Source organism: Oncorhynchus masou, chromosome 29 (genome assembly GCF_036934945.1).
Source record: "Oncorhynchus masou masou isolate Uvic2021 chromosome 29, UVic_Omas_1.1, whole genome shotgun sequence".
Classification (NCBI taxonomy): Eukaryota; Metazoa; Chordata; class Actinopteri; order Salmoniformes; family Salmonidae; genus Oncorhynchus; species Oncorhynchus masou.
In genome coordinates this window covers 41,242,809-41,257,768 of record NC_088240.1, presented here as the reverse complement: position 1 = coordinate 41,257,768, position 14,960 = coordinate 41,242,809, and positions in this window count along the sequence as shown.

The window sequence follows — 14,960 nt, the reverse complement described above, 5'->3', positions numbered from 1 at the left end:
GCCTGGTGTGGGCTAGCCCGTGGCCACCTTGCCTAACAAGTACCCACATGGGGCCAATGGGGTCATGTTTGCTGAGATGTTTTCTGTCTTACATACTGCTCTGGTCGTATCTCCAGCATTGCACAAACATATGTTCTTACACAATAACAATATCAAACAAACATGTAATTATGCCCAATTAGGGATACTCAGGAGTAATTCAAGCGGTAATGAAAATAAGCGACGTTCTGATTTTCCTCAATGAGCTCTGGAGAGCCAGAGCCAGCTGATAGGTAAACACCAGCACAGAAGATTCCCTGCTTATTGCCCTCCAGGAATTAATAACACATCCAATGCTTCGTTCAAACCATAAACTACCTGGTCACGGAATATCTGGGAATAACTGAGGATACCCAGACAGTAGAAAATAGAACGGAATATAATAGAATGCGGTAGAATATAATATGATGGAATAGAATCGTGGACATTTGAGCTTTTTTGTTTTTAAGAGAATTTGACTTTACCAGCATGAAAATCCAATCCACACAGGACATGATACAGTGGAGCGTCATGGGGGGGGGTCATGCAACGCAAATATCTGAAGTGGCACACAGTACGTGAGGATGGCTGGAGGTGGTCCGTGGTCCCTCTGTCACGTTCTGACCTTAGTTCCTTTGTTTTTGTCTTTGTTTTAGTATGGTCAGGGCATGAGTTGGGGTGGGCAGTCTATGTATGTTTTTCTATGTTGTTTTTTGTGTTCGGCCTCGTATGGTTCTCAATCAGAGGCAGGTGTCGTTAGTTGTCTCTGATTGAGAATCATACTTAGGTAGCCTTCTTCCACCTGGGTTTCGTGGGTGTTTATTTTCTGTTCAGTGTTTTTCCAGCACCATTCAGGACTGTTCGTTTGTCCTTTTTTTATTGTTTCAGTGTTCAATTACTTTATTAAAGAATATGGACACTTACCACGCTGCACCTTGGTCCTCACCACCTTCCACCTACGACGACGCTCGTTACACCCTCTTTCAGGAAGTTGGAGAATTTTGAATGTTTCAAAGACATTAAACAGTTTTTTTTCTACAATCTAGAGCCATAATCATTATGCTTAATTCTATGTTTATTTTTCTGCGTATCGAAGCATACCTCAAACTGTCTGTACCCTCCTGACTAGTAGTTATTTTTTTTAAAGAAATGAAATATGCTTCTCTTCATCTCTGCTAAAAATATGGGTTAAAGATTGAAAGGAATGTGAGTCATATTCAGTACATTTAGTAATTGCTTGCTTTTCTAAAGTCTACCAACTTTGCCAGAAGGTATGCCAGATAAGATAGTTAGACAAGCTAGCTGATTGTTGTTTGGCTGATACCTGATCCTCCTTTATAATTTAATTCTGAATAAAAAAAATCAACATCACACTTGGTGTGAACCTTTTTACTACGCTTTCACCATCACATTGAAATTATACTGTGAAATTAATTTTCATTAAATCTATTGAAATTTGGAAATTATTCCAATGTCTCGAGTATTATTTACCTTTTTTATGAAATAGAACACATTGATAGATATTAAGTCAACTTTGAATAAGGCAATAATTTAAACTGTTCAGCCAGCAGACTTTTATTGAAGACTACCTGTTCTGAAGGATATCAGCAATTTATTATTTTTATTAGGATCCCCAGGGGCGTTGCCAGAATTGAAGAAAAAAAAACTACCGGGCCCCTAACATAGAAATTAGAACATTTCAGATTAAAATAATTCCTAATGTTAACAAAAGCAGTCTGAGTCATGCCATTTTTATGATGCTTTATTATAAATAACTACACAATTGGTGACTTTAAAAAAAAATGGTATTGTAGTCAGTTTTAATGAAGAAATTACCAATGATCCATGTTTCAGATTAACGCTAACCCTCTTCTGCCCTACGCATAATTCCTAAATATATGCCTAAATAACATATCCCAAATAAATATAAATGTCCTGAACGATGTGGACTGCAGGCATAAATGTGGTATCTACAGAGAACAAGCATCTGTGTAACTGCAACTGTAGTGTCAAGACATGATGTGGGCATTCCTGAGTAAATTCAACAGGAGATAAACCATAGCAGATAATACTCTGAAACAGTATTTTGCCCATCCCCGGGCAGGCTTGGGTAGGACAGGTTAAGGCATTTGCCCTTACGTTTGTTACCTGTAAACAAAACTCAGAGCTTACACTGCACCAAGAGCCCAGCGTCGAGCCTTCTTGTGAGCAAACTCATTCATAATGTCTTTAAAGTTACATTTTCTAGCTAACTGGTTTTCAATTGAAAGGATAGCAAGGATGTCCAACCTGTCTTGGCACATCGTAGATCTTAGACAGTTCATTGTAAGTTTCAGCTTACTGAAGGCACGTTCACCTCCAGCAACTGTTACAGGTCATTGTACAGAAGATTCGCGGTGCAACGCACACCTCTCCAAAAATGCTCTGTCGCTGCATCTTGTGGATGGCATTTAGGATCTCTACAGGAGAAAGACCATCTGAAAAAGTGACACCATATATCGTCTTTAGACGCCGCACTTCATTTTCAAATCCATCTGTGAGATCTTTGGAGTACTTGTTTCTCAATTTGTGGCAAGATACACAAATGTGGTTTTCAGTCAATTTCCTAAATGTAAGTATTGGTGAAAGCTCCTCGCATGTAGCTGTAATCGTGTGGAACCGCACATCTAAATGACTGATTATACTATCCAGAGCCACATAAAACACTGTGTTGCGAAATCCAGTGTCTGACGGTTAATTTGCTCTGTCATCTTCGGTCTCGTCAGGGAAATGTTTTCTTTTTTTTTCTGGCGGCTCCTCTGTTCACTGTGAAACTGAGTAGTTACACCCATTTTATTTGCCACCGTGGAGGCTTCTGCCAGAAGAGCGTTAAATTGATTATGCAGAGCCTGTATTTCTTCCTGTCGTGCCTTATTTTGTGTCCAGATAAATATTTCCTGACTGAAGAATTAGGCTTCTATTCTCAAAACGGTGCAAAACGTTTACCCAGAAAGTGAGCAGGAAGCCTTGAAAGACATGAAGAATTACTAAACACAGCTGCTAGAATCTTGACTAGAACCAAAAAATGTGATCATATTACTCCAGTGCTACCCTCTCTACACTGGCTTCCTGTTAAAGCAAGGGCTGATTTGAAGGTTTTACTGCTAATCTACAAAGCATTACATGGGCTTTCTCCTACCTACCTTTCTAATTTGGTCCTGCCATACATACCTACACGTACGCTACGGTCACAAGACGCAGGCCTCCTTACTGTCCCTAGAATTTCTAAGCAAACATCTGGAGGCAGGGCCTTCTCCTATAGAGCTACATTTTTATGGAATGGTCTGCCTACCAATGTGAGAGACGCAGACTCAGTCTCGACCTTTAAGTCTTTTCTGAAGACTCATCTCTTCAGTAGTATAGTGAAGTGATTGAGTGTAGTCTGGCCCAGGAGTGTGAAGGTGAACGGAAAGGCACTGGAGCAATGAACCACCCTTGCTGTCTCTGCCTGGCCGGTTCCCCTTTCTCCACTGGGATTCTCTGCCTCTAACCCTATTACAGGGGCTGAGTCACTGGCTTACTGGTGCTCTTCCATGCCATCCCTGGGAGGGGTGCGTCACTTGACTGGGTTGAGTCACTGACGTAATCTTCCTGTCCGGGTTGGCGCCCTCTCTTGGGTTGTGCCATGGGGGAGATCTTCGTGGGCTATACTCGGCCTTGTCTCAGGATCGTAAGTTGGTGGTTGAAGATATCCCTCTAGTGGTGTGGGGGCTGTGCTTTGGCAAAGTGGGTGGGGTTATGTTTGGCCCTGTCCGGGGGTAGCGTTGGACGGGGCCACAGTGTCTCCCGACCCCTCCTGTCTCAGCCTCCAGTATTTATGCTGCAGTAGTTTGTGTCGGTGGGCTAGGATTAGTCTGTTACATCTGGAGTATTTCTCCTGTCTTATCCAGTGTACTGTGTGAATTTAAGTATGCTCTCTCTAATTGTCTCTTTTTCTCTCTTTTTCTTTCTTTCTTTCTTTCTTTCTTTCTTTCTCTCTTTCTTTCTCTCTCTCTTTCTTTCTCTCTCTCTTTCTTTCTCTCTCTCTCTATCTCTCTCTCTCGAGGACCTGAGCCCAAGGACCATGCCTCAGGACTACCTGGCCTGATGACTCCTTGCTGTCCCCAGTCCACCTGGTCGTGCTGCTGCTCCAGTTTCAACTGTTCTGCCTGCGGCTATTGAACCCTGACCTGTTCACCGGACGTGCTACCTGTCCCAGACCTGCTGTTTTCAAATCTATAGAGACAGCAGGAATGGTATAGATACTCTGAATGATAGGCCATGAAAAGCCAACTGACATTTACTCCTGAGGTGCTGACCTGTTGCACCCTCTACAACCACGTTGATTATTATTATTTGACCCTGCTGGTCATCTATGAACATTTGAACATCTTGGCCATGTTCTGTTATAATCTCCAACCGGCACAGCCAGAAGAGGACTGGCCACCATTCATAGCCTGGTTCCTCTCTAGGTTTCTTCCTAGGTTCTGGCCTTTCTAGGGAGCTTTTCCTAGCCACTGTTTTGGGTTTTAGGCTGGGTTTTTGTACAACACTTTGTGACATCAGCTGATGTAAGAAGGGCTTTATGAATACATTTGATTGATTGATTGATTGATTGATTGAAGTAGCTTTTCAGACGCTTTGTCTCAGATTTGTCTTCGTTTGTCAGGCTGCAGGTAGCAAGAAGCATGTCTAGGGCCTTGATGATAGACGGTAAATGAGTTGCCACCGGTCGGACCGCAGCAATACACACACTCCATCACGTGTCTTAAAGGCGATTAAGACAGCAGACATTTTTTTTTACTTGAGGATGGCCCATCGCTCTGGGCTGGCACTGAACAGATTGTAAAGACAATTCACACAGTGAAAAAAGGTTGAGAGCTGCAAAATTTGGACTCGTACAAATCAACTGGGCTAGACAATCTGGACAACGCCTTTCCTTCCAGTTCTCTGCTGCCAGTAACTGGAACAAATTGCAAAAATCACTGAAGCTGGAGACTTACATTTCCCTCACTAACTTTTAACATCAGCTATCTGAGCAGCTAACCGATCGCTGCAGCTGTACATAGTCCATCTGTAAATAGCCCACCCAATCTAACTACCTCATCCCCATATTGTTTTTTATTTACTTTGCTGCTCTTTTGCACACCAGTATCACTACTTACACACCATCATCTGCTCATCATCATCTGCTCATTTATCACTCCAGTGTTAATCTGCTAAATTGTAATTACTTTGCTACTATGGCCTATTTATTGCCTTACCTCCTCATGCAATTTGCACACACTGTATATAGACTTTCTTTGTTTTCTATTGTGTTATTGACTGTACTCTTGTTTATTCCACGTGTAACTCTGTGTTGTTGTTTCTGTTGCACTGCTTTGCTTTATTCTTGGCCAGGTCGCAGTTGCAAATGAGAACTTGTTTTCAACTAGCTTACCTGGTTAAATAAAGGTGAAATAAAAAATGTTTTAAAAAATGTGGCCAGTGGATTCTTTTCCAGTATGTGTGCTTGAACTCCCTTCCCTTTCCCTGACATACTTGCACCATTAACAAAGCCTTCACCACAGCAATCTGCTCTGCAATGCCAGGCCCTCCCAATGCACTCAAAATCATTTCAGAAATTTCACTGCCTGTCTTCCTAGCAAAGTCTTTAAATTCAAGAAAACGTTCAATTATTTTCCATTTACCTGTTCCCTGAACTTTATCGTTGTGGACGTATCTCACCAATAATACATTTGCCTCAGTATGGGAAATGTCTGGAGTTGCGTCACATATAACCAGTAGCGTGCCGTGGTTCTGGGGCCTGGGCCTTCAGTGAAGTCCTACACAGTCTCACCCGAATTAATCCACCTCTTATTACCATCATTATGATGCCATGGCTCTAGACACTATACATTTAGACAGAAACGCAGTATAACCAGGCGTTGCGTCACCTTGAAATTGACATTTTTATTCAGAGAATTGCAGGGGAAGAGTACAATACCTTTTCATTGTGCAGCTTCGTTGCCCTGCGCGCTTGTTCGTTGAGCTGTAGATCCACTCGGGTGTCCCCAAAAGTTTTCAAAAGCACCATTGTTTGTAAGTGCCCAGTCGTACTTTGGTGTCTTGTTGCTGCCTTGGTTAGACAACTCAGGTTTGCAAAGCCAGTGTGGCTCCAAACACCAAATCGATCACTTGCAAATAATAGGCATTCCCAGCAGTACAGTTTGCAGTGCTTCTCGGAGCCTGTCTTTGTAGCGTCGGCTTTGTAGCGTCGGCGTCTACCTCTCCTGACAATGTCTAACTTTTCTTGAAAAGTTTGTCTTGAGAATGGCGTTATAATTATATCCTCGACCAAATCAATATCTTCTCCTTCCGCCATTGTGGGTTGAAAAAACAGTTTAGTAGTATGCAAATTAATTAGTTGATCAATTTCAGTTTCCTAGTTCCATATAGGACCTGCCTCTCAATATTGGTAATCCAATCAAAAGACGTGCAGGCACTACACCTGCTAGCTGGCTCCTGTGTAACACTGGAGCAAGCCAGCAGGCGTACAATAGCCAACTCTAAAGCTGATTGGTTGACACTAAATTTTAATTTCCATTCACTTTAAGCTACAAGCGCCCGCACTGTTGATTCTAAAGGCCTGAGGGCAGATTTTAGACCCCTGGCAACACATGATGGCTGAATATGATTGGATAAAATATCTAACATAAAGACCAGCCCTCCAAATCTCAACCTGGGGCTGGAAGCAGTGCAACCAAGAGGAACGCTATGAAATGAAGAGTGTAACTCTTACTCTGGGGAATAATTTAATACATATTTGTGGGAAAATATATTTAAAAAAAATTATATTCTGATGATGTTTAGGCCAGCAGAGAAGGCCTTGCTGGCCCTGACGGCCCACCACTGCATATAACCGAGTAATAGATCGCATCTTCTCTTTCATAAAGTATTGTTTTCAACACCCTTTGACCACATATTCCTATGAACACGTTTTGGCTCTCAGGGCTGAGGTAAAGAGTCAGTCGTGCTCATGCTAAGTACAGTGTCCCATCCCAAATCCTTTCTTACAAGTGCTCTGTTTTTATACATTTCTGACTGGGTTTGCTTCTGCAGCTGACTGTCTATACCTGTAGCTGTTGTTACTGTATGCTGCAGAGTTGTTCATTCCCAGTAACAGTTTCTTGTGAGACACACCGTCTCCGTGCTCTGGTGGATTCTCCGCCATTTCAGTGATGATATCTTATAGCCATCCTTACTATTCAGAGAACTAGGTGATGGTTCACTTTGCTCATGAGAAAAAATAACACATGGAATGCAATATAATGCCTTTACACTCTAACTATAAATAAGCCAGTCTCTCTGCACCTTTTCTCTTCTGTTTTGGTGACTTACTGTACTGTAAATAGTTGTGGAATGGCTTGCCTTCTGAGTCTGGGGGCATGATTTTATACAGTTCTGTCTCATCACCACACCTGTTGGCTAGACTGCGAACGATAGCTTTGAATCTTCGAATCTGTCCATACTCTTCCTTTCCCTTATTTGTTCAAATCTCTTCTGTCACCCCTTCACCAGCACTGCTGCTACTCTCTCAACTCCTATTCCTCCTCCCTGCTCTCCTCTGCATCAGAGTCTGTCTGACAGCTTTCTGCTGAGATTCTGCCTACCTGGGGCTCTCTAGGCACTAGGAAGTGAGTTAACAAAGGGAATTTTAGGTTTAATGTTTGCTCCTACAAATATTACCATACTAAACATGTACTACTGAAGAAATACATTTTTTTTAATGGTATACATATCAAATAGAATACGTATTTAAGTCTGTCTAAGTCATCATGTGCCTAACTTTACAATTTAAAAATGGTCTAGTTATGCTACTGCTGCTACAAAACAACTGCCTCGCCTCCAAGGTCCGCTGTTTCAACTTCATGTAGTAGACACATGTTGGGATCTTTGTCTACAGCAGTAGTAGTAGTAGCATCTACAGTATGGATAGGTAGTCTACATGTTAGGTTTTAATTCAAGTCTAGCTAGCAATCAAATATCACGCAAATAGTGGGGAATACAGTTACAGTTGAAGTCGGAAGTTTACATACACTTAGGTTGGAGTCATTAAAACTCGTTTACATACACTTAGGGTTTACATACACTTAGGTTGGAGTCATTAATACACTTAGGTTGGAGTCATTAAAACTCGTTTACATACACTTAGGTTGGAGTCATTAAAAGTCGTTTACATACACTTAGGTTGGAGTCATTAAAACTCGTTTACATACACTTAGGTTGGAGTCATTAAAACTCGTTTACATACACTTAGGTTGGAGTCATTAAAACTCGTTTACATACACTTAGGTTGGAGTCATTAAAACTCGTTTACATACACTTAGGTTGGAGTCATTAAAACTCGTTTACATACACTTAGGTTGGAGTCATTAAAACTAGTTTACATACACTTAGGTTGGAGTCATTAAAACTACATACACTTAGGTTGGAGTCATTAAAACTCGTTTACATACACTTAGGTTGGAGTCATTAAAACTATTTTACATACACTTAGGTTGGAGTCATTAAAACTCGTTTTTCAACCACTCCACAAATTTCTTGTTAACAAACTATAGTTTTGGCAAGTCGGTTAGGACATCTAATTTGTACATGACACAAGTAATTTTTGAAAAAAACTGTTTACAGACAGATTAATTGTGGGGGTGTTTTGCTGCAGGAGGAACTGGTGCACTTCACAAAATAGATGGAGTCATGAGGCAGGAAAATTATGTGGATATATTGAAGCCACATCACAAGCCATCAGTCAGGAAGTTAAAGCTTGGTCACAAATGGGTCTTCCAAATGGACAATGACCCCAAGCATACTTCCAAAGTTGTGGCAAAATGGCTTAAGGACAACAAAGTCAAGGTATTGGAGTGGCCATCCCAAAGCCCTGACCTCAATCCTATAGAACATTTGTGGTCAGAACTGAAAAAGTTTGTGCGAGCAAGGAGGCCTACAAACCTGACTCAGTCAGGAGGAATGAGCCAAAATTCACCCAACATATTGTCGGAAGCTTGTGGAAGGCTACCCCAAACGTTTGACCCCAGTTAAACAATTTAAAGGCAACGCTACCAAATTCTAATTGAGTGTATGTAAACTTCTGACCCACTGGGATTGTGATGAAAGAAATAAAAGCTGAAATAAATCATTCTTTCTACTATTATTCTGACATTTCACATTCTTAAAATAAAGTGGTGATCCCAACTGACCTACGACAGGGAATTGCTACTAGGATTAAATGTCAGGAATTGTGAAAAACTGACTTTAAATGCATTTGGCTAAGGTGTATGTAAACATCTGACTTCAACTGTATAATAATAATATCTAAATAATAGCTAATTAGCTAGCCATAGCTGGTAGTGGTAGCTCATCATCATCATGTTAATAATTACTGCTCTGACCGAGCCGAGTGAGTCCAAGGAAGGCAGCTACCTATAGCTAGCAAGTTATCAAGCTAGCTTTATTGAGATGTTTGGGTAGAGATGCCTGATCTGATTATGGTTATTCACTTTAATTTTCATCACAGATTTCTTTGTCTAACATTTTTTAAGTGATAAACAAATCATTTTCTAAACATTTAGGGGCCCATACAAAGCTAGGGCCCCATGAATCATTAATGCCCCCCCTTAACAACACCCTTGAGGATCCCCATTAGCGCCGGCTAAAGCAGCCTCTACTATTCTTGGGGTCCACAAGATGATGCTGACAGGCTTAAATAATACATTAACGTCAAATCAATTACACTAAGTTGTCTTTCTTTTTGTTTGCTATCACAGTTTATCATTAGGTGTAACAAAGTACCTACATTTGTAACTTAAGAGGTTTAAGTATAGATTTTCAGTACTCACCTACCTCTGCAAACGGGACATTATTTGTTGTTTTACCTAAACATGCAAACACCATCAGATAGAATTCATAGCAAGCAGTGCACTGGAATGACATTCATATGAACAGGAATGACATTCACTCTCATGGGATGGGTGGCCAAAAATAACGAACTGAAACCCACACCCCCAATAAGCTATGAATATGACCGCATTGAGGCATATGTTTCTACAGCTACATGTATATGCAACATGCCACTGCCTACTGTACTTAATTTTTTCATTTAACAAACAAGATAGCTCATAATCCAGTGCCTCACCAGTGCCTTTATCACAGTCAACAAACCAATAGCTTTAAAACGGCAACATTTTCTCCCAGCCTCATGGCAAAATGTGTAGAATAGCAAGATTAACTATACAACTGCAAATGTTCATCTCTGCCCCATGGCAAAATCTGTAGAATTGCACAGAAATGTAACTGTTTCTGCATCCCCCCCCACCACCACCACCAACGCGTTTCTCACTACGCTACTGATTTGTTTCCTCTCGTACTCCAATGCATGTCAGATATCAGAGAGAGGCTGAGAGTGGCAAGTTTCATCCAAATGGCACCCGATTCCTTATATAGAGCCCATAGGACCTCAGGCGGAGACAGTGAAGGTGCATCAAAGCTGGGACCGAGAGACTGAAAAACAGCTTCTATCTCCAGGCCATCAGACTGTTAAACAGTCACCACTAGCCAGCCTACGCCCAGTACCCTGCCCTGAACCTTAGTCACTGTTCTAGCCGGCTACCACCCGATACTCTACCCTGCACCTTATAAACTGCTGCCCTATGTACATAGTCATTTAACACTGGTCACTTTAATAACGTTTACATGCTGTTTCACCCACTTTACATGTAGATACGGTATTCTAGTCATGGCTCATCCTCAACTTATTTTTATATTTTTCTGGATTATGTGTGTATTGTTTTGTTTTTTATTGCTAGCTGTTACTGCACTTCAAATCTGTGTACGTGACCAGTAAACTTTGATTGATTTTGATTCGATTTTTAGGACTCACATTTAGCGCACTACATAGGAATAGGCTGCCATTTACGACACACCCTATTTCAGCCTGACCTCCAGTATGTCCTTTCCAGATAAATAAACATGTAGAGTAGTGCATAGACACCACACTCTCTCTGGCTCATTTCACCACCCTTCCCGACTCTCTCGCTAACATCGAAACGAAGCCCGGCCCATTTTTCAACAGCCCACGAAAAGTTTTGCTAAATTTAAAGTCTCCCCTAGGCGACAGATTAGTGTACCTTCTGTGAGTCGTTAATGACGGTCCTAAATAAGGTTTCACTCATCCCCAAACTATTTTTTGTTGTACCGCAATGACTCGTTAATTGATTAAAACCATACTGTTCTTCCACCCAGAAGATTGCAACACAGATAAAAAGGAATAACAAGGTCGGCCTAACCTTTCTGTTGCACCTTGCATCAGTTTAACAGTGCAGTTTCAATAATCAACATGTTTACAACATTTTTTTATAAGGTCTTGGCTTAAGACTTTAAAGAAGTTCATTCCCGGCATTACAGAACCCTGGTATACTGTAAGTCTCTTTTTTTTAAATAAAAATTCAGCACAATCTTTCTGTACAACAATCACTACATTTCTATAGTGGTTGTTACTATGGAAATAAAAACAGGCAGGCAGAAGTATTGACCAAAGTACTGGTCTGGATCTAGAGCCCACTGCAATTGTCTGAGATGTAGAAGTGTATTCCTATTGTAGAAGTGTATTCCTCAATCATCTAATAGTTCTGCATTAGCCCATAATTTCAATCTCAGGAACCGTGACTTTCTCTTATTTTGATTCAATTGTAATAATACCGATCCATTCCAAACACTGATTATTCCTCCAACTCTTAGCTATTATTTGTCTGCATGCTCCTATAAGTGGAGAGTGTTCTCTGTTTTCATTTCGACATAGTTTGTCTTGTAGTTTCTCCACCTCTCTGGATGTACTCTCAAGTATTTACCTATTAGTCTGTGAAATTGTTGTAATTGGCTAACCTTCTTCTCATTCCTTTACAAAACTCTCCAAGAAACATGAACTTGGCATGAGGTTTTGAGCTGTCGGCGGACAGTTTTCTCAGCAATATAGTGCTGTATATATCTACTAAAACTGTTAATTCTGTGAATACAGTATTGTTAATGTACATGTAGTGCAAACGTAATGTAAATCTATTACCATAATAAGGCTTAGGTTTGGGGTTAATGCTATTCAATTCAATTCTAACAAGTTATCCTATTCAAATATGTTTATTTTTTCACATCTGCCAATTTCCAGACGGGGAGGGAGATGATTTTGAGAAAAGAGACATTCGATAGTGAGAGTTACCATAGCATCCTTTCTGCTATCTAAGCAACATTGCAGTACAACCTTCCACTCAAAGTTCATGGGAGACCCCCCCCCCAAACTAGACACTCTAATGTACTTGTTCTCTTGCTCAGTTTCTATTCTGGTTAGAGACAGTTTGCGCTGTTTCAGAAGAAAGGTCTTTGTTTCTGGCCATTTTGAGCCTGTAATCGAACCCAGAAATACTGATGCTCCAGATACTCAATTAGTCTAAGGAAGGACCGTTGTATTGCATCTTTAATCAGAACATCAGTTTTCATCTGTGCTAACATAATTGGAAAAGGGTTTTCTAATGATCAACTAGCCTTTTAAAATGATTAACTTGGATTAGCTAACACAACATGCCATTGGAACACAGGAGTGATGGTTGCTGAAAATAGGCCTCCGTACGCCTATGTAAATATTCCATAAAAAATCTGCCATTTCCAGCTGCAATAGTCATTTAAAACATTAACAATGTCAACACTATCTCTGATCAATTTTATGTTATTTTAATAGACAAAAAATAGCTTTTCTTTCAAAAACAAGGACATTTCTAAGTGACACCAAACGTTTGAACGGTTGCGTGTATATATTTAAATGAGAAATACAACAACAACAAAAATACTAATAAAAATAACCATTAAGAAGGAAAGAAATTCCACATATTAACTTTTAACAAGGCACACCTGTTAAATGAAATGCATTTCCAGGTGACTACCTCATGAAGCTGTTTGAGAGAATGCCAAGAGTGTGCAAATCTGTCATCAAGGCAAAGTGTGGCAACTTTGAATAATTTGTTTTACACTTTTTTGGTTACTAAATTATTCCATTTGTGTTATTTAATAGTCTAGATGTCTTCACTATTATTCTACAATGTAGAGAATTGTTAAAAAATAGTAGGTGAGTCCAAACTTTTGACTGGTACTGTAAGTCAAAGCTGGAACTTTGGTAAGTATTTCCAGTGTATATTTGGCCTTCTGTTTGCAGGTTATTGTCCTGCTGAAAGGTGAATTTGTCTCCCTGTGTCTGTTGGAAAGCAGACTGAAACAGGTTTTCCTCTAGGATTTTGCCTGCACTTAGCTCTATTACATTTATTTTTATCCTAAAAAAAACTCTGTAGTCCTTGCTGATGACAAGCATACCCAAAACATGATGCAGCCACTACCATGCTTGAAAATATGAAAAGTGATACTTAGAGATGTGTTGTGTTGGATTTGCCCCAAACTCAGGACAAAAAGTGAATTTCTTTGCCACATTTGTTGCAGTATTACTTTAGTGCCTTATATTCTGTGCATGCTTCCTTTCACTCTGTCATTTAGGTTAGTATTGTGGAGTAACTACAATGTTGTTGATCCATCCTCACTGTTTACCTATCACCATCTTCAAAGAGATATTTATTGTCTACTTTTTTAGTTTTACCCATCTACCAATAGGTGCCCTTCTTTACGAGGCATTGGAAAACCTTCCTGGTCTTTGTGGTTGAATCTGTGTTTGAAATTCACTTCTCGACTGAGGGACCTTACAGATAATTGTATGTGCATGGTACAGAGATGGGATAGTCATTCAAAAATCATGTTAACCACTATGAGTTCATGCTACTTATTATGTAACTTGTTAAGAAAATGTTTACTCCTGTACTCATTTAGGCTTGCCATAACAAAGGGTTGAATACTTATTAACTCAAGACATTTGAGCTTTTCATTCCCAATTCATCTGTAAAAAATGTTTTAAACTAAATCCCACTTTGACATTACTAGTGTGTCGATCAGTGACACAGAATCTCAATTGAATCCATTTCAAATTCAGGCTTTAACGCGACAAAATGTGGAGAAAGTCAAGGGGTGTGAATACTTTCTGAAGTCACTGTAACATCAAGACACTGATAGGTGGACAGAAGAGGTGGGACGTGTCATTAGAACTGGCAATAAACAATATTGGGGAGTATTCAAATGAGTGAATATATAGGGCCTATCCTGCAATATGAATACAGTGTCAGGACAGGACACCGACGATTTCAGGAAACCGATTGCCTTGAGTCATTTGAGTAAAGCAACTCATTTTGTAAAGTTAAGTACACTTGGCTGAATTAGGACAAAACCATTTTTTTCTCCCCATGTCACTTATGATACATTTAATTGAACAGGAAATGTATTACCCAGTGAACAATGGGAAACAATTAGGCTCCGTGTGTTAGAATCCTGACAGCAGTTCTGCTTGGCAGAAAACCCCAGCTCACCAGATGGAAGCAGTATTTTTTTGTTTTTCTTGAGCTTGCAACATCTTGCTATTCATTCTCAGAGAGGAAATGTGTCCACTGTAATGAATCTGACCTGAGGAAAGCAATATATATATGAGTAATATAGCAGAATAGTGACTCAGTTGTGGTGGTTGACTGCAGCAGTATGAAGAAGATAGTGGGATACCTTTGCAATAGAGTATAACTACCCCCAGTCTTATAGAGCCCCCCTAGTTCAGACCATATGAACTCATGTTGTGACTTCAATTGCCAGAATACACTGGTGGCTGAATGTTATTATATATATATATATATATTTCCACTCTTGTAAAAGCCCAAGATGAGTAATGTCACAATGGCTTTGAACAACCACAATTCACAATTTAATATCCAGTTTGTCTACAAATGAACAATCGAGACGTTCAATTCACGTCTCCATCTCGA